The 24,610-nt window shown below is 47.0% G+C and overlaps 7 non-coding genes across 7 annotated transcripts; 6 read left to right on the forward strand and 1 right to left on the reverse strand.

Annotated features, from left to right (window-relative positions):
- Positions 1-892: 892 nt before the first annotated feature.
- Positions 893-985, reverse strand: TRNAY-GUA (transfer RNA tyrosine (anticodon GUA)). Its single transcript has 2 exons — positions 949-985; positions 893-928 (listed from the first exon to the last, which is right to left on the reverse strand). It is a non-coding gene; the product is annotated as a tRNA-Tyr (tRNA).
- Positions 986-9,410: 8,425 nt separating this feature from the next.
- TRNAY-GUA (transfer RNA tyrosine (anticodon GUA)) lies at positions 9,411-9,502 on the forward strand. Its single transcript is given in 2 exon segments — positions 9,411-9,447; positions 9,467-9,502. It is a non-coding gene; the product is annotated as a tRNA-Tyr (tRNA).
- A 3,129-nt stretch (positions 9,503-12,631) lies between these two features.
- On the forward strand, positions 12,632-12,723 carry TRNAY-GUA (transfer RNA tyrosine (anticodon GUA)). Its single transcript is given in 2 exon segments — positions 12,632-12,668; positions 12,688-12,723. It is a non-coding gene; the product is annotated as a tRNA-Tyr (tRNA).
- Positions 12,724-15,849: 3,126 nt separating this feature from the next.
- Positions 15,850-15,941, forward strand: TRNAY-GUA (transfer RNA tyrosine (anticodon GUA)). The gene is given in 2 exon segments: positions 15,850-15,886; positions 15,906-15,941. It is a non-coding gene; the product is annotated as a tRNA-Tyr (tRNA).
- A 563-nt stretch (positions 15,942-16,504) lies between these two features.
- TRNAY-GUA (transfer RNA tyrosine (anticodon GUA)) lies at positions 16,505-16,597 on the forward strand. Its single transcript has 2 exons — positions 16,505-16,541; positions 16,562-16,597. It is a non-coding gene; the product is annotated as a tRNA-Tyr (tRNA).
- A 4,902-nt stretch (positions 16,598-21,499) lies between these two features.
- Positions 21,500-21,592, forward strand: TRNAY-GUA (transfer RNA tyrosine (anticodon GUA)). The gene is made up of 2 exons: positions 21,500-21,536; positions 21,557-21,592. It is a non-coding gene; the product is annotated as a tRNA-Tyr (tRNA).
- A 2,674-nt stretch (positions 21,593-24,266) lies between these two features.
- On the forward strand, positions 24,267-24,339 carry TRNAA-AGC (transfer RNA alanine (anticodon AGC)). The gene has a single exon. It is a non-coding gene; the product is annotated as a tRNA-Ala (tRNA).
- The last annotated feature ends 271 nt before the right edge of the window (positions 24,340-24,610 follow it).

The following is a 24,610-nucleotide window of genomic DNA, read 5'->3' on the forward strand; positions in this document are numbered from 1 at the left end:
ACTTTGCTCGTGTCGAAGAAATGAGCGAGGATGAGTGAGGTTAATTATCATGCTGCTTGAAAAACAGTGAACGATTGTCACTCCTTAACTGACATTCAATGACCCATTGTTACTCCGAACGAAGGCATCGTAAAACGTGCTTAACTGTCTCGCTGCACAATGCGAATGCCATTTCTGGAGAATTGACCGGCGCCACATGGGTTGCGGTTTTTCTCCAAGCTCCTCGTCGCTGTAAACGTACGACGTCAGAGAGGTTCTTCATGAATCGCCTCTTCACAACTCAGCTCTTCGTAAGGCCACCTCCCCCTTCCCTCTGCTCAGCTTTGTATGCTCTACGAGAACACCAAAGCCAATCACGGAGTAAGTTAGCAAGTAGGTTAGCATGCCTGCACCCTGCTGGCGCTGAGCCGTGCTCCCACATGGGTTGCAGAAAATAGCGCTACCCTTTTCTCCTTCCCCACAAGAACCACTTCTCTTCACCTGAACGACTGCAACACGATTGCATTATCCGACTATCGACCCACCCAAGGCCTCGAATATATTTCCTCTAGGATTTGCTAGCGTTGCAGGTTGTATTAGAGTTGTTTATGTTATGTGCACTGAAAGACAAAGCCTTTCCCAGCGATATCCTTTCCGATATCCACCGATAGCCTTTCCCAGCTTTCCATGTCCTTGCTGTTTTATGAACTTCATTGCTATGCAATCCTCTGCAGTCCACGGTTGTCTTTCCTTTTCCTTGACGCCAATCTTGTGTAATATATAACAGCCAACTGCGTTTCTGCTCAAAGCGCTTGCGTTCGTTGGACAAAAATATATGTTTGATTTTAATGGTTACACAACGTTAAAGAATAGCCTGCAAATGTATTAAGAGAGAGAAAAAATAAATGTTCAGTCCGTCGAGCCGGATTCGAACCAGCGACCTATGGATGTCCGCTTCGGATGAAACCACTACAGTCCACCGCTCTACCAACTGAGCTATCGACGGCATGAAGTCGGCGCGCCTACCGGCTTGTCTGGACTGCACAATAACGTGGCCAAGTAACGGGTTAATTTAGGCCTGGCACGTGGAACGCAGTGCGAAGGTTTCTCTTGAGTCGCGGCGTTTGTCATTGCGTAGAAAATAGCGATTGCGCACTTTCTATGCGTCTGTGTTTTTTCGTAATAAAGACTGTTGTCGTCAATTGCGAAGCCCGCATGATTAACTCTTTCATGCGCAGAAATTTATTTTTGCGAGTAAATCTTAATTTTATTCAAAATATGGCAAACGAGCTGGTAGGAAAATGCTGTTCTCACAGCGAAAACCCCTTCTTTTTTTTTTTTTTTTACCTTTCAGTGTGACTGAATGAGGGGGGTGACCTGGGTTGACCAGGATGCGGTAAACCTGAAGTAGACACTTTACGCGTAGGCGTGCAAAACAGACCCTGTTTTCTAGCAAGCACAAGTTCACGTCACACATCTCTCGCGCATCCATGCAGTCCTCGAAGACTGGGGTCATGTTCTGCAGACCGCATGCCCCCGTAGACTGCACCTTTCCGGCCGGTACTTGCAGTGAAGTATATGTATTGTAGTGTCTACATGAGGCTCTGATATTATTATTTGGGCCTCCTCGGGGAAGTAGCCGCAGAAAAAAGAACACATTCCACCAAAGCAGTAGGTGTGTACAATTTTCAGCAGTGCGGAACATGGCTATCTTTCTGAGTTGGAACAGATTCATTTTTAAATAAAGGGAAAATCAGACATCCACCCATTACCGCTACAAAGGAAACCCATACGGGTTCCTCGAAAGAAAAGCCTCATAGTTGAAGAAAAATTCGTCCTGGTCCGGGACTCGAACCCGGGACCACCGCCTTTCCGGGGCAGCCGCTCTACCACCTGAGCTAGCCAGGCGGCTAGCAGACGGCAGGGCGAAGTCGAATTTGTCGACAACACGAAGCCTTTGTAGCGGTAATGGGTGGATGTCTGATTTTCCCTTTATTCATTACTTCTCTCCACCTTGCGGGTTTCCGCAGAACTACTACGTCAAGAAGAAGGAGAAGAAGTATTTTAATGATTGGAAAATGTAGATAGGTCGGCCGGATAATGGAGCATCTGGCCTGCTACTCTACGTAAGGGAAGGGGAAGAGGTGAAGAAAAAGGGTCACAATGGGGGATGATAATGGGAGGAACGAGGTGAAGGACACATAACACAACTGGTATCACAGGCGTGAGTCCAGGCCCGTGTCACCTAGGAAACGTGAAAGTGCACGCATTGTTTCTGTCGTCTGCCAACTCTGTGGCCATGCGCCTAGCAAGAGGTCCTCCGACAGTGGTCCATTGTGTAAATGTCTCAATGTATCTGCCATTGTCAGCCTTTCGCGCGCATACTCAGGGCACACCACGAGCACATGTTCTACAGTCTCTACAGCGCCACACACTGAACAATTCGGGGAGTCTGTCCGTCCCATAATGTGCAAATATTTGCGCGTGAAGGCGACGCCTAATCGCAGTCTGTGTATCAGGCATGCATGAGGGCGTGGAATTCCACGCAGAATAGGAAATTTCCTATCGGGATCCAGACCTTTAAGGCGGACGTGACGAGCGTCTGGCTGGGCCCAGTATCTTCTCGTCGCACTCCTCTTTAATTCCGACAGGAGGCATGTGATGTCCTGTCTGGAGAATGGCACTACAGTTCGCAGGCCATTGCTGAGGGCGCGCCTTGCTGCAGCATCGGCCATCTCATTACCGTTGAGCCCACAGTGTCCCGGGATCCATTGGAACACTATGCGGTGGTGTTTTTCTTGGGCGCATGAAAGTAGCTCGGTGATCTGCAGTGCCAGAACCTGATATGCGGTGTGGCGCAGGAAGCATCCCAAAATTTGCAGCGCTACTACGTCAAACTCTTGCCTTTGCTTCGTGTTGTCGACAAATTCGACTTCGCCCTGCAATCTGCTAGCCGCCTGGTTAGCTCAGATGGTAGAGCGGCTGCCCCGGAAAGGCGGTGGTCCCGGGTTCGAGTCCCGGACCAGGACGAATTTTTCTTCAACTATGAGGCTTTTCTTTCGAGGAACCCGTATGGGTTTCCTTTGTAGCGGTAATGGGTGGATGTCTGATTTTCCCTTTATTCATTACTTCTCTCCACCTTGCGGGTTTCCGCTGAACTACTACGTCAGATTCATTTTTAGCTACGGCGACTCGCAGTTATGCTTCACTTCATTTCTAGTTCTTCCGGCCCTCTTTCTACTTGTCCCATTTATGGCTTAAACAACGCAGCAGTTCTGGTTCTTATTATCGCGGCCTGTGAAAGCGCTCGTCCTTGTGTTGCTCCTTTTCTTTGTCCCTGTTTGTTTCGCGCTCAAGAAGTTGTTTAAAAATGAATCTATTCCAACTAGGCTTACTCGCAACTACGCTTCTTGCCCATTCTTTGTGGCCCGAAAGGGGCGCACTCTGTTTCCGTCTTGTTTTCATTGCCTAGCCCCCAAGTGAACTTGACGACAGGTAGCCCGTCCTTCCTGGCGATGGTACATTCGATATGTGTTTCACAGATGGGCGTGGCACTTACTTCAGCGTTGAACAACCACGCAACATGCCACAAAAAACAAAGTGGACCCACATGCTATGGAAACCCATGCCGCAGTTGGAGCTGGCAGGGCTACCGCCAGGTCACTCCTGAATTCGCGAGACACAAGTCACGTGCCACAATGAATCGGCGCTTTCAGAATGGCGAGTCGCAACACGACCAATGCGGTGGGAAAGTTTCACTCGTGGAAGGGAAAGATATAAATCATCACATAAGACGCAAACGCGTACTTTTGTGCGGCTACTCGTTCCAGGATTACTTTGCAGTGTCGTACAATTTTAACGTCACCGGTGTTATCGTGTTAATGGCTTAAGCACACGTGTGTTAGATGCCCGCCGCTCTTTCGAAGGCATAAGGCCCACGGTTTCACCGATTCAATTATGGGCTTTTACGTGCCGAAACCACTTTCTGATCATGACGCACGCCGTAGGGGAGGACTCCGGAAATTTCGACCACCCGGGGTTTTTTAACGGGCACCTAAATCTAAGTACGCGGGTGTTTTCGAATTTCGCCCGCATCGAAATGTGGCCGCCGTGGCCGGGATTCGATCCCGCAACCTGGTGCTTAACAGTCCGACACCATAGCCAGTAAGCAACCACGGCGGGTACGGGTTCACCAAAACAGAGCCTCCGGCAGCTGCTCGCAGCAAAGGCTTCACGCTCTGTCCATGTATTCACGCGCCGATTTCGCCACTATCCCAATATTTTCTAGTACATTCTAGCCCAGGCCATGCAGAAACGCGAATCCGCCAAGGGGAAGCCTGGCACCTAAGTCTTCGGACACCACGATGGGGGTGAAACACTCAATATAGCAAGCAGCCCGTATCAAATCAGTGGTTAGGGCTTACCCTAGGTCTTTGTGTTGCATCGCGGTACGGTGCGCTGCGCTTGGCGCTGGCGGTCTGGCGGCATGTCGAAAGGCGAACGACGATTCACGGCTATTGGATTGACTAGAATCGGAAGCTGTACTGTTCGACAGCTCCGAAAAGCTGGTGCGGCTCACATTGTCACCCGGAGACTTTGTGGCAACGGCCCGGCACGGTCACGAATCGGCTGAGCGTCTGCCCTTCGCCGTTTTCGTTGACCGGCATTTACGTCACACGAAGGGGTTCACTCGACTGCCCGGCCAGATATAAATTTTGTTGTGGCGCTGTTTTGGTTATTTAAAATTAGTTTCGAATTTGCCGATAAATTCCACTATCTGATACGTCATACGTTACAAGAGGGTTTTAGAAAAATGAAATTACCGTTACCCTGCTGTAGTAAAAATAAGATCGCCGGAGTTGCCCTCAAAAGAGCGTTTGACGTCGAACGTGTACTACAACTCGGTACCGTGAGAGCACGAGCCTTCAGCACTTGCGGGTTAAGGAGTCAAAGAAAGCGATCCACGAATAAGTAAATAAATAAGCAAATAAATAAATAAGGTAATTAATAATATTGGTTGTGAGACAATCAATAAATCAATCAAATAAAGCAGCTGATAGTTTGATATAAGGCGGTGCGACTGTTTCGAAGGAAAATTTAATAGAAGTTCCGGTGCAATCGTTGTACTCTAAATGTTGGCGACAGTAGTCAGCGTACTGGTTACAAAGGCAAATGGAGCGATAAGACGTCCAATATTTATGTACCGTTATGCAACAATAGGACGTATACGTACTATCGTGAACAATATGAGCGGGAATACGCGAACGCGTGGCAAATAGCCTCGAAGCCGAGTGAGTGCGATAAGCGGATGGCGCTGTCGAAAACAGAGGGGAAAGGGAGGGGGGGGCGCTCTTCCGCTAACTGTTGGCACTCCCACCAACGACTGCGTTTGTCGAAAACGGCAGCTCACGGCATTTCACTGGCCGGCGGTAGCCGATAAGACTCTTACGTGCACGGTGACTTACAGCGAGTCATTTTTTTTTTCAGTCGTGCTTTCTTTTTTAGGGCGCAGGTTTTGGGCGCCCGTTCATTTGTAGTGTATGGTAGTTTCATATATGCTCCCAGAGGACCTCATGCATATCTTATGGAGCACATCGTGTCACGTGTTGCAGAGGGACGGACAGATGTCCCAGGGAATGTGTGCGCTTCAAGACACTGCTGCTATTGGTCACGCTTCGGTGCACGAAGTTATCAGTGACCGCAATATCGAACACCTTGATCAAGGTGCGCTGGCGATGCGAAATTCCGCACTTTGTATAATTAGACGCTTGGCGGGAGTGCCAACAGCGATTAGAACAGCGTCCTCCTGTCCACTTTGTTTCCGATGGCGCCCGCTGCATATCGCCCCTAGCAAGGTTCGAGGCTATCTGACACGCTCTCCTCTGTTCCCGCTCCTATTGCACACAATAGTACAGGCAGGAACAACGCGACGATTTTGCTTGTCATTGTTCCACGGTTGTTAAAAGCGACCGGTGGCGAAAACGATTAATACGCTGACCCTTTTTACACAACACGCGGTTGTGTGCGGAGCTTGAGTTGGACTCGTGTTGTGATTATTTTCCAAAGCGTCTTGCGAGATTTAAAAACATACCAGCAATAGATTACGTTCCTCCAATTACATTGCTTTCTTAACCGCCATTACCGTAGGCAGTGCCAGGTTGGCCCCTGTCCAGCTTAATCTCGGTTCCAATTTGTACGTTTATCGCAGTACAATTTTGGTCTGACAAAATTAAGGAAAAACGAATAAACCTTTACCACGATATAGACAATTAATGCAGAAATTAATGAAGTTAATAATTTGAGCAGTCGAACAACGGGGAATGCCTGCCTTCGACGGGCGTTTACCACAATCATCTTGCGGTATTTCTCTTTCTTCAGCAATCTGTGCAGGCCCGGGCACGAGAAGTCACAAAATCGTTTCCTCTCATTAGGCGCTAAACCACTGAACTCGCGCACACGCGCACCATTAGAGGATAGTCAAGAAGTCCAGCGCCATCTATCAACTTGCAGCAAAACATCATTCATCATTTTGGTGAAGACACCAGCTCTTAACGCTATAGCGTCAAGGAGCCCGCTTCGTAGAAAACCCGGCGTCGGCGTTGGATTTTGTTACGGCGAATTTCGAACGAAATTCCGAACCACGCATACGCAACCACTCCTCTACCACCAAAGTTGCTCATACCTTCTCTATCATTCCTTACAAAGTTATTCCTCAGAATTTTGAGAACGGCGGCCCACGAACAGATGTAGTGGGAAAAAACGCCCACAGCGCATGTCCTATATGTTAGGTCCTTCTCAGACTGAAATATTAAAAGTACGAGAGGCAAGCTTTCGACCAGAAAGCTCGCCTTCGTGCGTAGCATTCGCAGCCAGCGTTTCCCGGTAAACATTACCGTTACGTAAGCTGCAGTTTCCGGGAAGCATGAAAAGCAGTAAGGCGTCTTTGATGGCCTTCGCGTTCCGCTCTTAAAGGCGAAGCTTAAGCTCCAAATTTTACCCTTGTTTTGCGGTGTACTTGTACTGCTGTTCGCAGCGATCGGCGAACGACTGGATAATGCGAAAGGAATTGGCAAACCGGCTGGCTGCTGACGTTAGCACGCAACAGTGGCATGTAACTTACACCTCACTCCTTCGTGTCTGTACTGAGACTAGTATAGAACAACCCAAACACCCCTGCGGGATCAAGAAAAACATTCTGTAATATTTTTCTCCACGTATAAGCTTCGCTTAAGTGTTCGCTGAAGGAAACGCTAGCTTCCGCACGAAAAATTGTTTTAAAATGTCTGTTTAGCCCATTACCATGAGTGCCTTTTTCTTTTTTATGCAAAGGCGCACGTTGCTTTATAAGAACGCACTTTGAAATAAACACATAGTACAATGCGAACAGCGACATAAACCATTGATTTCCGTCTTCAACGAAAGCTACCTTAGAACGTTGAGCACGCGCAGGGGCTAACTGCCTGCACTTTACCAAAGCGTGGACAGTACTAAAGCCTTAACTTACGCGGAAGAATACGCACCGGTCATATGCTAGGTACCTGGGGCTAAAGCATGACCATATAAGACTTTGACGTAGTAGTTCTGTGGAAACCCGCAAAGTGGAGAGAAGTAATTAATAAAGGGAAATCAGACTACTACGTCAAACACTTGCCTTTTCTTCGTGTGTTGTCGACAAATTCGACTTCGCCCTGCCATCTGCTACCCGCCTGGTTAGCTCAGATGGTAGAGCGGCTGCCCCGGAAAGGTGGTGGTCCCGGGTTCGAGTCCCGGACCAGGACGAATTTTTCTCCAACTCTGAGGCTTTTCTTTCGAGTAACCCGTATGGGTTTCCTTTCTAGCAATTGCTACGAACGGGTGGATGTCTGATTTCCCTTTATTAACCATATAATACTATGGACAAAAATTTATATGGGTTCTTTCAATCAGGCTAGGTTGTTTTTTAAACTAAAGAGAACGGTATCATCCGTCGCGGTGCATCACCTAAGGCAAGATATTTTAAAGCGCAGGTGGTGGTGGTAAAAACGTTTATTTCCTCTGAAAAGAGGGAGTTACATGGAGGGTGCTCATCTTAGGCGCCTATTCCTGCATTGAGCCTCGGTGTCCCTCGACGTAACCATGCGAACGAGCACAGCGGAGGATGAAAGAACGAACGCGGAGAGCAGTGAGGGATGAAAGACACCGTGAAGGAATAGAAGGAAGAAGTGGAGGAGGATGGCGCAGAGGAAGTATCAGCAGGAAAGCGGAGGAGGAGAGTACGGCGCAAGGGTAAGAAGGAAAGCGGAGTGGCACGCGATACGTGCTTCGCGGCGGCGACCGGGCATGCGGCGAGCGCGTCCATCGATACCATATATGGAAACGAAGCACTTACGTGGGCTTCGGGACTTCTGCGCATGCGCTAGTTCCCCTGCGCCGCCGCCGCTAGAGAATGCGTTCCGCGCGAGCCAGGCATTCCCGTGTTCACGCTTCCTTCATGAACAATGAGCGACGCAACTCCTGGAAATGCTTGGTCTGCCGCTGCTGCTAAACGAGCTGCCCGAGCAGGATCTCACCGCCGCCGCCGAGGAGGGAACCCTGTCGTTCACAATCAAATTCTTTGCCACAATATATCGCGAATTCAAAACACCTAAACAGCTTCCTTCAAAATTTGCATTAAGGAGTGTCGTGATCGTCGGTGAATGTTTTTTTTTTCACATCTTTCTTTTGTCTTCACGTGAGGTAACAACGCGCCTCATGCGAAGCGACTTCCGTATGTGTTCTGTTAACAGACCGTTTTAGTTGGGTGTCCGCAGCAGCTTTGCGTACGCGGCAAACTCGCGGAGGCGTCAGTGCGCATGCGCAGTATGCAGGAGCGCGCACGGTACCTTGCGGTCACCAGCAGCTTTTCAAAAGCAGCGTAGCGTCCGCTGCGGGATCAGCGGGCTTCGCGGGACGTTATAGCGTGTTGTCGCGGGTTCACGAGAGCGCACTTTTCGATTTCGCTCTTGCCGAAGATATGACCCCGGCTTGTGGTTTGACTTCGTGGCGGCTGGTACTGGCTACACATCTTCAGAAGGTGGCACATGGCGGTGCTGAATATCACCCTACTGCTCCCTACGCGTGCAAGACAGCAACCACCTTCTCCACTTTTGCGTCCGGACAACTATTGCCGTGTCGTGCGCGCGTGCTCCGCTACGCGCGCACAAGCTCCCGCGCTGTGTACGTGGGTGGTTACGGATGCCCAACTAAAACTGGCTAATGAAGCGGCAATAGCAGTGACAACAAAAGCACAACAATGCGGACAAAGCGCGATCAGTCTTTCCGGCGAACGAAAGAAGGTGTGAAGCAGAAACGGCTCCGTGGAAGGTGTGCGCCACGGGCCTCGGCTACCTTAACTGGGTCACACCGTGCGGGGCCTCTTTCAAGAAAAACCGGTAGGCACGGCGTTCCTCGTTCCGTCGATAGCTCAGTTGGTAGAGCGGTGGACTGTAGAGGTTTCGCCTAAGCGGACATCCATAGGTCGCTGGTTCGAATCCGGCTCGACGGAGTGTTGATTTCTTTTTTCTGCAAAATAAAAAAAAGGTAATTCGGAGGTCATATATGTATTTTTTTTTCATGTTTTTGTTCTCCTCTATACGAATATGTTCTGTGACTCTTAAGTACACGTTGGCATAGCAGAGCAAAATAAATGTAACATATATCAGCTGTATTGCTCCAAAGGATTACAAAAAAAAAAAACTGTTTGTGGAGGATCAAAGTCCCCAAGCTGAAAATGAATCCAGTATTAGTTTGATCGCACCCGGTTGGTCAATATAATACTGAATCCACTGTACTTTAACATGCAACTAAATCTCTTTTTTTTTTCATTTCGCTCCAATACCATCGCGTGCGCCGTCGCCGGGTACCCAACCCCCAACCTGAGGCTGGGCAGCCCATTGCGATAGCCGAGACGTGTGACGTTCCCGTTCCCGAGTTGTGTGTTTTCTGCAGTCACCGCCTGGCATAAGAGCTAAGGTGTGTCTTATAATGTTGTATCCTAGCTGAGCGGCAAAAAATCTGTTGTTAGAACACGATTGCATAACACACTACGGGACTGTATGACCAGACAAGCTTATAGTGATGGTGCCACCGTTCCGTCGATATATGTAAAATTATGTTCTTCCAGTTACATTGCTGTCTTAACCGCCATTACTGTAGGCAGTGCCAAGTTGGCCCCCGTCCAGCTTAATCTCGGTTCCAATTTGTGCATTTGTCGCGGGACAATTTTGGTCTGATAGAATTAAGGAAAACCAAATAAACCTTTACCACGATATAAACAATTATATAGAAATTAATTTCGTTTCGTCGATAATTTGAGCAAACGAATAACGGTGAATGCCTGCCTTCGACGGGCGATTACCACAATCATTTTGTGGTATACGATATACTACTTTCTTCAGCAATCTGTGCAGACCCGGACACGAGAAGCCACAAAATCGTTTCCTCTCACTAGGGGCTAAACCACGTGACCTCGCGCGCATGCGCACCATTGGAAGGTCAAAATGTCCAGCGCCACCTATCAACTTGCAGCAAAGCGACATTCATCATTTTGGTGAAGACACGGCCAAACGAAACTGCCCGCTCGACAGTATGACTGCATGTATAGCTGGCTGCTCTTAACGCGACAGCCTTAAGGAACCCGCGTCGCAGAAAATCAGGCGTCGGCATCCCATGCCGGCGTTGGACATCATTACTGCAAAAGGAATCTCGCACCAAATTCCGAACCACGAATACTCAACCACTCTAATACCACCGAAATCGCTCATACTTTGTTTCATTCTTTACAACGTTATTCCTCGGAATTTTGAGAACGGCAGCCCAGGAACAAATCTAATGGAAAAGAACACCAACAGTACATGTCGTTTATGTTAGCCTTTCTGAGACTCAAATATTAAAAGTGCCGGAGGCAAGTTCTACCAACGCTTGCCTTTCGTGCATAGCATTCGCAGCCAGCGTTTCTCGGTATACATTACGATTACATAAGCTGCAGTTGCCGGGAAGAATGAAAACCAGTAGGGCGTCGTTGAAGGCGTTCGCGTTCAGCTCTTAAAGGCGAAGCTTAAGTTCCAAATTTTCCTCTTGTTTTATCGTGTGCTCGTACTGCTGTTCGCCGCGATCGGCGAACAAATAATCCTGCGAAACGATCCGGCAACCGGCTGCTGACGTTAGCACAACAGTAGCATGTAACTTACACCTCGTTACTTCGTGGCTTTACTGAGACTAGTATAGTACAACCCACATACCGCTGCGGGATGAAGAATAATATTCTGCAATATTTTTCTCCGCGTAAGCTTCGTGTAACTGTTCGCTGAAGCGAACGCTAGCTTTCACAGAAAGAATTGTTTTAAGGTGTCTGTTTAAGGCATCTTTTAATTTTTTATGCGAAGGTACACGCTGTTTTATAAAACCCCACTTTGAAATAAACACGCGATTACAATGCGAACGACATAAACCACTGATTCACGTCTCGAAAGAAAGCTATTTTAGAACGTTGAACACGGGCAGCGGTTGACTGCCTGCACTATGCCACTGCGTGGACAGCGCCAAAGGCTTAACTTCCGTCGAAGAATACGCACTGGTCATTTGCTAGGGATCTGGGGCTAAAGCATGACGACCATATAAGATCATGGAGAAAAGTTGATATGGGTTCATTCACTGAGGGTAGGTTGTTTTTTTAACTAAAGAGAACGGTATCATCCATTGTGGTGCATTACCTGAGGCAAAATTTTTTTTAAAGCGCAGATCTTGGGCACCTGTTCCTGCATTGAGCATCGGCGTCTGTAGGCGTAACCGTGCGTACGGGCACAGCGGAGGATGAAAGAGCGAACAGGGAGTGTAGCGAGCGACGAAAGACAGCGAGAGCGAATAGAGTGGGAGGAGAAAAGCGGAGGAGGATGGTGCAGCAGAAACTTGAGCAGGAAAGCGGAGGAGGAGAGCACCGCCAAAGGGCGAGAAGGAAAGCGGAGTGCCACGCGATACGTGCTACACGGCGGCGACTGGGCATGCGGCGATCTCGTCCACAGATACCATATATGGAAACAAAGCGCTGGCGTGGCCTTCGCAACCACTGCGCATGCGCTACTTTTCCTGCGCCACCGCCGCTAGAGAACGGGCTCCGCGCGAGCCACGCGTTCCCGTGTTCACGCTTTTTTTTTGTGAACAATGAGCGACGCGACTGCTGGAAATGCTTCGTCTGCCGCTGCTGCTAAACGGGCTGCCCGAGCAGACGCTCAACGCCGCCTAGAGGACTCCTGTCGATCACAATCAGATTATGTGCCGCAGTATATCGCGTATTCAAAGCACCTAATCAGCTGCCCTCGAAATTTGCATTAGGGAGTGTCCGGATCGCCGGGAAATGTTTTTTTCCACACCCTTCGGTCGTGTTCACGTGAGGTAAGAACGCGCCTCATGCGAAGCGACTTGCGTGTGCGTTCTGTTAATGACGCGACAGTAGCAGTGACAACAAACTGCTCAACGACGCGGACAAAGCGCGATCATTCATTCTGGCCGATGAAAAAAGGTGCGAAGCAGAAACGGCTCCGTGCAAGGCGTGCAACAGGTGCCTCGGCTATCTTAACTGGGTCACACCGTGCGGGGCCTCTTTCGAGACAAACCGGTAGGCTCGGCGTTTCTGATCCCGTCGATAGCTCAGTTGGTAGAGCGGTGGACTGTAGAGGTTTCACCTATGCGGACATCCATAGGTCGCTGGTTCGAATCCGGCTCGACGGACTTTTTTTTTTTTTCTACAAACCAAAAAAGCAATTGGGGAGTAATATATGTTTTTTCATGTTTGTGTTGCCTTGTATGGGGATATGTTCTGTAAGTCTTAAGTTCGCGTTGGCACAGTGCAGCTAAACCAAATGTAACATATGGCAGCTGTATTGCTTCAAAGGTTTACTAAAAAAACTATTTGTGAGGGATCGAAGACCCTAAGCTGAAAAATGAATCCAGTATTATTTTGATCACAGCCAGGTGGTCGAAATAATACTGGATCCACTCTACTTTAACATGCAACTAAATCTATTTTTTTTTCATTTCGCTCCAATACCATCGCGAGCGCCGTCACCGGGTATCCAACCCCCAACCGGAGGCTGGGCAGCCCAATGCGATAGCCGACGTGTGACGTTCCCGTTCCCGAGGTGTTTGTTTTCTGCAGTCACCGCCTGGCATAGGAGCTAAGGTGTGTCTTGTAATGTATTCTGGATGAGCGGCTAAATATCTGTTGTTAGAACACGATTGCGTTACACACTACGGGACTGTACGGCCAGACAAGTTTATAGTGATGTTGCCACCGTTCCGTCGATATATGTAAATTATGTACTTCCAGTTACATTGCTTTCTTAACCGCCATTACTCTAGGCAGTGCCAAGTTGGCCCCTGTCCAGCTTAATCTCGGTTCCAATTTGTACATTTGTCGCGGGACAATTTTGGTCTAAAAAAATTAAGGAAAAACAAATAAACCTTTACCACGATATAAACAATTATTATAGAAATTAATTTCGTTTCGTCGGTAATTTGATCAAACGAATAGTGGTGAATGCCTGCCTTCGACGGGCGCTTACCACAATCATTTTGCGGTATACGATATACACTTTCTTCAGCAATTTGTGCAGACCCGGACACGAGAAGCCACAAAATCGTTTCCTCTCACTAGGGGCTAAGCCACGTGACCTCGCGCGCATGCGCACCATTGGAAGGTCAAAATGTCCAGCGCCACCTATCAACTTGCAGCAAAGCGACATTCATCATTTTGGTGAAGACACGGCCAAACGAAACTGCCCGCTCGACAGTATGACTGCATGTATAGCTGGCTGCTTTTAACGCGACAGCCTTAAGGAACGCACGTCGCTGAAAATCAGGCGTCGGCATCCCATGCCGGCGTTGGACATCATTACTGCAAAAGGAATCTCGCACCAAATTCCGAACCACGAATACTCAACCACTCTAATACCACCGAAATCTCTCATACTTTGTTTCATTCTTTACAACGTTATTCCTCGGAATTTTGAGAACGGCAGCCCAGGAACAAATCTAATGGAAAAGAACACCAACAGTACATGTCGTTTATGTTAGCCTTTCTGAGACTCAAATATTAAAAGTGCCGGACGCAAGTTCTACCAACGCTTGCCTTTCGTGCCTAGCATTCGCAGCCAGCGTTTCTCGGTATACATTACGATTACATAAGCTGCAGTTGCCGGGAAGAATGAAAACCAGTAGGGCGTCGTTGAAGGCTTTCGCGTTCCGCTCTTAAAGGCGAAGCTTAAGCTCCAAATTTTCCTCTTGTTTTATCGTGTGCTCGTACTGCTGTTCGCCGCGATCGACGAACAAATAATCCTGCGAAAGGATCCGGCAACCGGCTGCTGACGTTAGCACAACAGTAGCATGTAACTTACACCTCGTTACTTCGTGGCTTTACTGAGACTAGTATAGTACAACCCACATACCGCTGCGGGATGAAGAATAATATTCTGCAATATTTTTCTCCGCGTAAGCTTCGTGTAACTGTTCGCTGAAGCGAACGCAAGCTTCCACAGAAAGAATTGTTTTAAGGTGTCTTTTTAGCCTATGGCCATAGGTATCTTTTATTTTTTTATGCGAAGGTACACGCTGTTTTATAAAACCCCACTTTGAAATAAACACGCGATTACAATGCGAACAGTGACATAAACCACTGATTCACGTCTCGAAGGAAAGCTATCTTAGAACATTGAACACGGGCAGCGGTTGACTGCCTGCACTATGCCACAGCGTGGACAGCGCCAAAGGCTTAACTTACGTCGAAGAATACGCACTGGTCATTTGCTAGGGATCTGGGGCTAAAGCATGACGACCATATAAGATTCTGGAGAAAAGTTGATATGGGTTCATTCACTGAGGGTAGGTTGTTTTTTTTAACTAAAGAGAACGGTATCATCCATTGTCGTGCATTACCTGAGGCAAATTTTTTTTAAAGCGCAGATCTTGGGCACCTGTTCCTGCATTGAGCATCGGCGTCTGTAGGCGTAACCGTGCCTACGGGCACAGCGGAGGATGAAAGAGCGAACACGGAGTGTAGCGAGCGACGAAAGACAGCGAGAGCGAATAGAGTGGGAGGAGAAAAGCGGAGGAGGATGGTACAGCAGAAACTTGAGCAGGAAAGCGGGGGAGGAGAGCACCGCCAAAGGGTGAGAAGGAAAGCGGAGTGCCACGCGATACGTGCTACACGGCGGCGACCGGGCATGCGGCGATCTCGTCCACAGATACCATATATGGAACCAAAGCGCTGGCGTGGCCTTCGGAACCACTGCGCATGCGCTACTTTTCCTGCGCCACCGCCGCTAGAGAATGCGCTCCGCGCGAGCCACGCATTCCCGTGTTCACGCTTTTTTTTTTGTGAACAATGAGCGACGCGACTGCTGGAAATGCTTCGTCTGCCGCTGCTGCTGAACGAGCTGCCCGAGCAGACGCTCAACGCCGCCTAGAGGACTCCTGTCGATCACAATCAGATTATGTGCCGCAATATATCGCGTATTCAATGCACCTAAACAGCTGCCCTCAAAATTTGCATTAGGGAGTGTCGTGATCGCCGGGAAATGTTTTTTTTCCACACCCTTCGGTTGTGTTCACGTGAGGTAACAACGCGCCTCATGCGAAGCGACATGCGTATGCGTTCTGTTAATGACGTGACAATAGCAGTGGCAACAAACCGCTCAACGACGCGGACAAAGCGCGATCATTCACTCTGGCCGACGGAAAAAGGTGCGAAGCAGAAACGGCTCCGTGCAAGGTGTGCAACAGGTGTCTCGGCTATCTTAACTGGGTCACACCGTGCGGGGCCTCTTTCGAGACAAACCGGTAGGCTCGGCGTTTCCCGGCCCGTCGATAGCTCAGTTGGTAGAGCGGTGGACTGTAGAGGTTTCACCTATGCGGACATCCATAGGTCGCTGGTTCGAATCCGGCTCGACGGAGTGTTACTTTTTTTCCTACAAACCAAAAAAGCAATTGGGGAGTAATATGCTTTGTGTTGTCTTGTATAAGGATATGTTCTGTAAGTCATAAGTTCGCGTTGGCACAGTGCAGCTAAACCAAATGTAACATGTGGCAGCTGTATTGCTCCAAAGGTTTACTAAAAAAAACTGTTTGTGAGGGATCGAAGACCCTAAGCTGAAGAATGAATCCAGAATTATTTTGATCACACCCGGGTGGTCAAAATAATACTGGATCCACTCTACTTTAACATGCAACTAAATCTTTTTTTTTTCTACATTCCGCTTCCATAGCATCGCAAGCGCCGTCGCCGGGTATCCAACCCCCTACCTGAGGCTGGGCAGCCCAATGCGATAGCCGACGTGGGACTTTCCCGTTCCCAAGGTGTTTGTCTTCTGTAGTCACCGCATGGCAAAGGCGCTAAGGTGTGTCTTATAAGGTTGTATTCAAGCTGAGCGTCTAAAAATCTGTTGTGAGAACACGATTGCATCACACACTACGGGACTGTACGGATCGTACATGTCTATATTGACGCGCCATCGTTCCGTCGATAGCTCAGTTGGTAGAGCGGTGGAATGTAGAGATTGCACCAAACACGGACATCCATAGGTCGCGGGTTCGAATCCGGCTCGACGGACGATGCGTCCTTTTTTGCCCGTTAGGGCGAGGAATTTTGTTTTGCAAGTTTGTGTTGGGCTACGTGTATCGTATGCACGTTGAGAATCAGTGACTGCGTGTCAGGTTTCAGAGTAAACGCATAGTTTTGAGCTTGCTCTGGCCGAAACGTTTACATTTTTTATGTTTTGTATTTCTACAGTCACGTGAAATGTAAACAACAGCAACAAAACAGGGTACATCAATCTCGCATTGACGGGTGAGGTATCCAACATAAACAATTTTCTCGTGTCGCCCTGACGTGTATCATGGGAGGTAACTAACCCATTCGGATCTTAGACCAGTAAAATGCACGGCTGTTGAAATAATATTAAATTGTGAGGTGTGAAAGTTCGAAATGGTGAATGTGAGGTCAAACAGCAATGGTAGATGAAGGACACTGCGCAGACTACAAATTTAAGAAAAACAAAATGAATAAACACTGAGTACAATGCGAGCAGTGATATAAACGACTGATTTCCGCCTCGAACGAAAGCTGCATTTGGACATTGAGCACATGCAGCGGTTAATTCCCTGCACTGTGCGTGGATAGCACTAAAGGCTTTACTTACGGTCAATAATACGAACAGTCAATTGCTGCGGCCATGGGGCTAAATAATGACCTTATAGGATTATGTACAAATATTGAAGGCGATTCTTTCAATAACGCTAGCTTTTTTTTTACCGTAGAAAACGGTATCATCCGTCGTGGTGCATTACCAAGGCTATATATAAATTCTCTTTAGAGCGCAGCTTTTAGGCGTCCGTTCCTGCGGCGACCATCGGCGTCGTACCTCGTAGCCGAGAGAATGAGCACAGCGAAAGATAAGAGTGAACGCGGAGCGTATCGGTCGATGAAACACGGCGAGAGCGAAGATGACGCGAGGAGGAAGGCGGAGGAGGAGGGCACGGCGAAAACGTGAGAAGGAAAGCGCAGTGACGCGCAAGACGGACTGTGGCCACGATGGCTACGAGAGGGCGCCAGAGTAGCGCGTGTCGTTAGGGTTCCTCGATACGCTCGCTCACCTCCGCTCTGTTAGCAGGAGCGTGCGCCTAAAAGCTGCGCCTGTTCGCCGAAGCGCTGCATGAGTGGAGGTCTGTCTGCGGCCCCTGCTGTGAATCACGTCCGCGCGTCAGCAACGCGCTGCCTCTCGCTATCTCCCGATTAGCGAGGCAGTCCCGCCACACTTCGCTCCGTTTGAAACGTGCCACCCGAGACAGATTGTGCGCGCCAGCCAAAATATCGTAAAAGAAAAATTTTTACAGAGCCGCGCTGAGATTTCGCTTTAGGGAGTATCGTAATCGCCGGTGTTCTGGTGTTCTTTTTCCACGTCTTTCTTTCGTTTTCATACCAGGTAACAGCGAGCCTCACGCCAAGCGAATCAATCAATCAATCAATCAATCAATCAATCAATCAATCAATCAATCAATCAATCAATCAATCAATCAATCAATCAATCAATCAATCAATCAATCAATCAATCAAGTTTTATTTTCGCCGCAGACAATACATTGTTACTGCGAAAATAGGGAGCCAGATGAAAAAGCTACATCGGTGCAGCTTGACTAAGCTCTAGCCACCCGTACAGCAGCAGTGACACGACGATTTGTTATATGGATTCAGTTATACAAACATATCAGCAAATAAAGAAACGATCAGACAATCCCATCACAAATGGCAGTTACAAGAACAATTACACAGCATACATATTTCAATGACCAGACACATAAGCAGTTCAAATACAGTCACAGAAACAGGTGAGTGAGCGAGTGAGTGACTGAAACAACTTTATTTGGTCCACAATAGACGCGATTAAACTCAACGTCACCTAGCTAGGCCCACTTGCTTAAACAGGTCAAATAAGCAATTTTAGTAAGAGCCAGAACGTCAACATTTTTCCGGTCTTTCTTCACATCTTTCTTCACATAATGGGTGCGCGATAAGGGAACGTGGTATGACGGTTGGTATCTGAAAGGGTAGGAAATTGTACTTGTCATAAGATTTGATAACTCTTGGAATAGTTCCGCCCTACCTAATGTGCCGTTTTTATAGGTTCTTAATAATTTGCATTTGGATATATTGTGGATTTTCATAATTTTATGTTTGTGAAAGAGTGGTTCTCTGTGTTCTAAGAAGGAGGAATTTTCTATTGATCTAAGTGCTTTTTTCTGAATGACGAAGAGTTTCTGTAAGTTCGATGCTGTCGTGTTTCCCCATAGTAGCATGCAGTAATGTAAGTGAGAGTTAAAGAGTGCAAAATATAACATCTTTTTAAGGCTGATTGGAAAAGTGAGAAGGTTCTGGCTTAATACACCGGCGCCGTTACTTAATTTTGGTAATAAAGTTTTCACATGTTCATTCGAAAACATGTTTTCTGAGAAAATTACCCCTAGAATTTTAACAGACATTTCTATTTTAATTTTGAATGACCCGAGAGCAATATGGTCGTCTATTTTTTCTAAGGTGCCTGGGGTGCGAAACAACACACACTTAGTTTTTCACTCACTAAGAATGAGTCTATTGTTCCGGCACCAAATCTGCAAGTTGTGACAGAACGCACATCCCTTTTGTCTTACAATGTCAATCTCTCTTCCATTAACGAGTACCGAGCAATCATCGGCATAAAGAATATATCTACAATACTCAGATATTTTTACAATATCATTATTATAGAAAAGAAAGAGAATTAGTCCCTGAATGCTACCCTGTGGAACTCCAAATTCAGTAGACCGTAGGTGAGATATATGCTTATTTAGTTCTACGTATTCATGGCGCGCACTCAGGTAAGATATAATAAGTTGTAGTGTTGTGCCACGAAACCCATAATGCCCTAACTGATTCAATAATATTGGATGGTTGAATCGATCCAAGGCTTTGCTAAAATCTAAAAGTTTAATATTTCTTCCTTCTGAGCTAGAAGTGCTGTCTACGTGCAGCGTCCCTTTCTGCAACCAAATTGGCAATCTGTTGAGAGGTTATATTTTCTAGTCAATTTCTCAATACGAGAATTATTCACTTTCTCGAGTCCCTCAGAGAATACAGGCAAGATTGACACCACGCGGTAATTACCTAACGAATTTTTGTCACCATTCTTGTAGATTACTGAAACTCTTGCGACCTGCATGTTGTTTGGAAAAATTCCCATCGAAAAAGAAACGTTATATATGTGTGTAAGCGCTGGCGCAATTAAATCTGTAACGTATTTGATTCGTTTTATTTTTAGATCATCTACATCACGGCTACGGCTATATTTAAGCTTCGGATACAATATTGTTACTTCAGGGATGGATGTTCGCAGTAAGTACGCTGTGTGGAATAATCTCTGGAAGATGATTAGTAGCTTCATGACAGTATGTACTAGCGCCAATTTCAACAAAGAAATCGTTAAAAAGGTTAACTAGTTCGTTTCCACCAACCATTTTGTTATTTATAACAAGGTTGTCAATCGTGGCATCCTTAGTGCTCTTGTTTGATACCTCGTTAATTTTCCTCCACACTTTGCCGCTATCACGCAAGGAATTGTTGTCAAATACACGCTTGTAATATCCGCTTTTTGATCTTTTTATATCTTTATTCAACCTATTTCGAAAGATGCTAAATTCTTTTAATTTTTACATGCAACGTGGCTTTAGAAAGTTGTCAGAAAGTTGGTTATTATGCTTAATAAGCTCGATATGTTCATGTGTGATCCATGGTTCGCGCAACCTTTTTCATTTACGGTATGTGCGTAATGGGAAGGACCAAAATAATGTTTCTTGAAGATTTTTAGAAATTTTGCTGTTTGTTGCTGTTTTCAAAAGTAAATGTTTCCTTCCAGTTTGTTTGAGCGATCTTATCCCTGAAATTTTTTAACCTGATAGATGATATTCCCCTGCACGTGACTTCAGGCCACTCCTTTTGTTTCAACGTGCTGTTACGCTGAAGCATACGAAAAGTAGGTAAGTGATCACTGTTGTCACTGTTTATAACACAAGAGAAAATATTATTAGCATTTAAATTAGTAATGAATAAATCTAGCACAGATGCAGTTGAAAGAGTAGCTCGTGTTGGCGTTGCTATAACATTCTGAAAAACATTATTCTATAACACAAACAAAAAGTCATTCGCCCGGCTCGAGACCTTTTGAACATCAATATTAATATCACCGCCTATTTTCCGCATTCATCTATTTTCATTGGCACAAGAAAGTAAAAAATCAAAGAAGTTTAAAAATGTGACGAAGTTGCCGCTTGACGGTCTGTACAGCACAGCGAACACATTCTTGTTTTTCTTAATACAAATTATTTCAGTATCACTGGCAACGGAGCTAAATTTGTGTAGCATTTCGAAACATAGTACAGCAACCTGAATGGAGACTCCGCCGCCTCTGCAATTTTTCCGATTTAAAATGAAATGATTATAACATGGTAAAATAAACTGATCCGAGTTTTCACCATACCAAGTCTCAGCGAACATGAGTGCATCAAATCTAACACTGCATGATTCTAAAAGTGTGATATTTTTGTCCAATTCCTACTGAGTGGATCCTACTTTTAGATGAAAAAAGCTTAAAAAGCTCGTCTGGATTGTCAGATGTGACACCACGTATGTCCTGAGGTAGCACACAAACGGTAGCCATGTTTGCACATGCTTGGAAAATCGTAGTGCTCGCGCCAAGCATGCGCACTCTTATCCTGTCGCGGTAACTCGGTTCCAGTAATGACGTGACAATAGCAGTGTCAACAAAGGCACAACGACACGGACAAAGCGCGATCATTCTTCGCCGCGAACGAAACAGGTGCGAAGCCGAAGTGGTTCCGCACAAGGTGTGCGAGACACGCCTCAGTTTATCTTAACTGTGTGGGGCCGCCTTCAAGACACCCCGGCGGGATATTGCGTCCCGTTCCGTCGATAGCTCAGTTGGTAGAGCGGTGGACTGTAGAGGTTTCACCCGAAGCGGACATCCATAGGTCGCTGGTTCGAATCCGGCTCGACGGACTGTCTTTTTTTTTTTTTCGGAGAAGAAAAAAAGAGCGAAATTGACGGTTGAGGTGCCCAACATAGAAATTTTCTCGCGTCACCGCGACGTGTATCATGGGAGGAGACTAAACCAATCGCATTTTAGACTTCAGTAAAATGCACCTGGCTGTTAAAAAGGATGAAATTTTGGGCTCTTACTTGTGAAAACCGCGAGATGAGAATGAGGCTCGACCAAGTGGTGAACTCCGAATTATTTTGACCACCTGGGGGTTTCTAAACGTGCACGCAATTCAGTGTACACGGATGCTTCTTGAATTTCATTGAAATTCGGCTGGGATTTGAATCCCCTGCGCTTTCGGGCTTAGCAGTGCAACGCCAGAGCCGCTATGCAAACCCGGCGGATGGCGAGGCTGTTGAGATGCATGATTCGACCCTCGTAACTGGATCAGACAGTGTGTGGATGTACTGCACCAACGAGCTGACCGTGATGACGTCGACGCCTAGTCGCTAGATCAGCCGGTGATCAATACACCGAAAGGGTGTATGGCCTCGTAAAATAGCAATCGATATTAACAGCCCCGTTATTAAGCGCTGCTCCGCTGCAAGCGTGCGTACCAAGCCGGTCAAAATTAGCACGCCGGTCAATTAGCACCCGACAGAGGGATGTCAAAGCGACTTGTTGGGGTCAAAACCGGCCGTCGGTTTGGAGTAAGCGCTAGCAGGTCAGGCCAAGCGATAGTCGATGCGAGCTCAGTCAAGCCGCCTCTAGGAGAAGGAGGGACTCATTCAACCAGCTTGGCAAGATGCCTGGCGACACTGTCGGATCGGGCTCGGTCTAATCGAATTCCGAAACTCGACCAGCTCGCGTCGAGTTCATGTGAGCGAAGGGAACAAGTGTAACTGAAGCTGTTTGCCAAAGTTACTCAACCTTGAATACGTTTCGCGCTGTCTTCTTTTTTCTTTTTTCTTTTTTTTTCTTGTCACCGCCAGTGGAGAACGTTGATACATGGATTGCGGAAACACAGTGGAAAACGGAGAGCTAAGACTGTCTCTAGTTTCATTCGATTGACAACACTTCATTTATCCTCGCGACAACCAGATCGCATCCCTTTTAGTGTGAAATGAGAACAAACAATGGAAAGGAGAAACAGCAGCGACCACCGGTTTCTGCTGCTGTTTCGCTCTCCTTTCTTCGTTCGGGTTTCACAATAAACGCGGTGTGCTATTTGAGGAGCCCTGTAACAAGGTCACTCTCGTCGGGGATGTAACTCAGATGGAATCCCTTTGAATGGGATTCCATCTGCATTCCATCGCAGTATACCGAGACGTGTACTGCGATGGATACGCATCATCTTTACAATTGTTTTTTCTATTGTTTTGCTTTGAATCTCGCAAACGTCTTCTGTAATGTTCAGAACAAAGCGACAACAAACAAGAGATGTCAAAAAGCAAGCGCTGTCTGCTTTTCTACGTTCATTGTTCTTGGCTCAGGTCATACTTCATACTGGAGGAATCTGAGGCACTAATACACTGCTTGGGTATGGCAACCCTATGTCTGCCCAGAGAGCCTAGGATTGGTGGGCAATAAGTGGAGTTGCCTATAGTTCGTGGTCCTGATTAATTAACTACCTTGGGAATAGCATACCGACTCGTATGTTACGAACGTGAAAATACAATGTCTTTACCGCGGTTAGATGCTGAAGGCAGCATGTGCCTTTGTGGGGTAAATATTGTCACCACCCATCGATGGTTGTCACAAAAATCTTTTTTTATTCGACTAAACACAGTGATGAAGATGTAACGTCACGTGGTACGTTGACGTGCTGAGCCTGGATCGTGAATTTTTGTCTCAACTCGCGGTACTCTATAAAGGTACTTGAAGGGTGCCTTTCGTCGTCTTTGATGACACCGTGGTCTACACCAACTCGGTAGGAATTTTCACAAAACATTTACGTCAGTAATGCAGCTAAACCACCCCCATAAAATTTCGAATGCATTTGACTTCGTATGCGGGATTAATACGCTACGTAATCTCTTGTGAATTAATATAAAAATGACTGAAAACAAGGTACACAATTGGCTAGTTAGGGACAGAATAGGATATGGTTTCCTTGTGGAACTTTTTCCTCTAGGAAAGACACAATTCGTGCGTAAGACGGGCAGGCTACGCGGTGTAAATTGGACGTCAGTGTCAAGAGTGTCAGTCAAGAGTGTCAACAGTGTCAGTGTCAGTGTCCGAGCCTAGCGGTATTGTTTTATAGGCAGCGCCAACTCAGAGCAATTGAGCTCGAAACACCCCAAATGCAATATATGTCTTTTTTGTCCTCTTCTGTAAATGAATTGTCTTTGAGTTGGACAACGGTGTACTTGCGACTGCATTCTATAGGTTGTCAACGTCATCACAGTAGTGTGAAATAACGTGACCCGGACGGTCCAAATGTAATGCCGAATAACTTAACAGACGAATACCGCAGTTGGAAGCACGAAAAGGCATCAGCGCCGATTTAATCGAAACGAGAAGGTTGCTGTTCAGCCTCCGCACCGTACACTGACTGACGCCGGCTCGTTAGAATGCGAGGTGAGGTTGTCGGAGCATCCGGTTGCCGCCGGCACCTTCGGCCCCGTCGTACGGCCTAGTTTCCCATCGAAGGCCTACGGACGAAGTGGCGTTCTGTTGCGCTGTTTCCCCGTCGGGGGTGTAGCTCAGATGGTAGAGCGCTCGCTTAGCATGCGAGAGGTACTGGGATCGATACCCAGCACCTCCACTGTTTTTTTTTCAGGTCTTACTTCTTTTTCACTTGACACGGCTGTTCAGGATCGATAATTTATAGCGACTGGCAATAACGCGACACCGAAGACGCTGTGAAACGAGCACAACGATGCAAGGGAACCAGCCATGCTCTATTGTAGTTTTTTTTTATTCTCTTTTACCGACGAAAAAAACCTGTGCACACGTAATAAAAAAGAGCAGCAGCTAAATAAAACGTATGGTAGCTGCGTTTAATATTAGCCCGACTATATATCATAGGCGTATTT

The sequence above is a fragment of the Dermacentor variabilis genome, chromosome 11, assembly GCF_050947875.1.
Source record: "Dermacentor variabilis isolate Ectoservices chromosome 11, ASM5094787v1, whole genome shotgun sequence".
Taxonomy (NCBI): Eukaryota; Metazoa; Arthropoda; class Arachnida; order Ixodida; family Ixodidae; genus Dermacentor; species Dermacentor variabilis.